The 2,452-nt window shown below is 26.2% G+C and overlaps 1 long non-coding RNA gene across 1 annotated transcript; it reads right to left on the bottom strand.

Annotated features, from left to right (window-relative positions):
• Positions 1 to 867: 867 nt before the first annotated feature.
• On the bottom strand, positions 868 to 1,932 carry LOC149515800 (uncharacterized). The gene is made up of 2 exons (XR_016326033.1): positions 1,747 to 1,932; positions 868 to 1,294 (listed from the first exon to the last, which is right to left on the bottom strand). It is a non-coding gene; the product is annotated as an uncharacterized LOC149515800 (long non-coding RNA).
• Between the last annotated feature and the right edge of the window lie 520 nt (positions 1,933 to 2,452).

Below are 2,452 nucleotides of genomic sequence, written 5' to 3'. Positions count from 1 at the left end.
TTCTTGTAGTGCCTAATTATCTTCTTTTATCTAGCATTGATATATCATTAGTTTAACTCATTTAGCCATTAATTATTCAATGAAGTGATGAACAATCTTTTTCATATTTGTGTTTAATTTGATTATGTTTGCATTATAAGAAAATTGATATATTACAACAATCAAAATCGTTGTTAAATAGTTATTTATCATTGTTAGAATTATTTTGAAATAATTTTTTGTCATTGCAAGATGCGTTGCTATTAACCTCATTGATAAAAAATTAATGCAATAACTTATAATGTCGTTGAAAAAAATAGAAATTATAATGACTTTTAATTGTTGCCATATAAACTATCTTTTCACAACGATAAAACAAACTACTTTTTCACAACGATAAAATGCTGATGTATAAAATTTTGCAACAACAAAATAATGTTGTATAAATTTAATTTTAACAACTATAAAATTTGGTTACAAAAACTTACATAATAATATTATTTTGATTACATAAAATATTTTGTAATGATTAAATGTTTTTACTTCAATTTCATTTTAGCATCTATAAATTTTGATTACAAAAGCTTTCTTTGGCAACATAATCATATATAGTTGCTAATTACGTTTAGCATCATAATTTTTGTTATTTCAATAAATAATTTCAACAATGATTATAATTGTTGAAAAATCTTTTACATATCTACTGTTGTGGTTGATAAAATTATTTTTGCAATGATTTTTTTTAATTATAACAGCAAATTTTATCATTGTAAATTTTTTAATACAATCAATTTAATTAATTGTAACATATACTATTATTGTTATATGAATACTTTTTGGAATTTCTTTATACCTTTAGTAACAATTTTATTGTTGCCAATCATAAAATCATTTAATTTATTATTTTATTCATAAATATAATTAAAAAAGTATATTTCAACTATATTAGCATCATATGAGTCATCTAGCATTTTCAATGTGTCCGATCATAAACATTGCTGCAATGCAGTTTTTCAGAACAAAGGATAATCATATAACTAAAATATGTTACAACTGCAATAAAGCAAATAGGATAAGCCAAAAATTAAAAGATAAATACCAAACCTCATAAAAATGCAGAGGAAGAAAGCAATATCAAAGAAACAATGAATCAGCTAACCTGCTTGGCTTTCTAACCCAAGCGACGAGCCTTGTCAGGGCGAGTTGGGTAGTTAACTTAAACAATGGAAGGGTGCTGGCGGTACTCCCAACACCTGACCCTCTGCAAGAACCTCATCACATCAGATTGCTTCTTCCTCCATAGCTCTGACACGTACTTGTAAGCCCATATTTTCCCAAAAAAACCCAGCAAAAACAAAATCATCACAAATCAGAACCCAAAATGCCAAAACAATGATCCATCTAAATATATTTACAAAAAAGCAATCAAATATAACCCTTTTCATTTTAAAAGACTTCCAGTCAATTAAAAGCCCATTTCCACCACTTAGCATCTAATTTTTGAAAGTGGTAAATATAGTAATGAAATATATATAAAAAAAAAATGAAAACTAATAATAAGTCAGAACCAAACCTTCAATAAGTTTCTAGATTTAATCAAATAAAGGAAAATAAATCAATCAGAGAAAAACCCATCACTCTACATAAACAAAAAAACAGATCCCAGATTTAAATCCTCCCATTAACGAAAAACAATAGAGAAAATAAGGGCTATCCAGCTATTAAATCAAGAATATTAGATATGAAAAGCTAAAGAAAATGGCGTACCCATGGCTGCTGCTTAAGCTCCTGTAGTCTCTGGATTCAGTTAAGGAGCTGCCTAATTTTGAGATACAATGATATATCAACTCGAAGTCTCGATAGGGTTTTAGAAGGCATCTGGCAGTTTGAATTGACAATTTTACCGCTTTGACCGGTCTGGTCCAAAAGAGTTCTAGTGGGCCGCCAAATCCTTCTTAGGCTTAATAAAATATTTGGCATACCCATTTTGTCTTCCATAGGAAACACGACTAGAAAAATATAAAAATAAAATAAAATAAAAGTTTAGTTTTGATACCCTTAACCTCACGAGAATATTTTAAATAAAAATATTAATATATAAAAAAAAACTTATACAAAAAACATAAGACAAAATATTTATATATATTAAGCCTCGAGACCAAAACACAATATGATCTAAAAAATAAATAAATAAAATATTTACTCATTTAAAAATATATATATGTTTGAAAACAAATAAAGTGTGTAAAATTTTACTTATCTCATTTTGATTTCATCATTTATTTTTTTTCAAAATAATTAATTGCTTATCTAAATTCATTTCAATATATCAAAAATTAATCAACCTTTTTTAGATTATTTATACTAAAACAACTAACTAATACTGACAGTTTGCATTTCGTTCACTGAAATAACCATATCACAATATATAAAACTTAAAATTAAGATCCTTTTAGTGCGTTAAAAACTAGAC

The sequence above is a fragment of the Durio zibethinus genome, chromosome 12 (genome assembly GCF_047325235.1).
Source record: "Durio zibethinus cultivar Kanyao isolate XHJ-2024 chromosome 12, ASM4732523v1, whole genome shotgun sequence".
NCBI lineage: Eukaryota > Viridiplantae > Streptophyta > Magnoliopsida > Malvales > Malvaceae > Durio > Durio zibethinus.
This window is presented reverse-complemented; position numbering and strand designations above follow the sequence as displayed.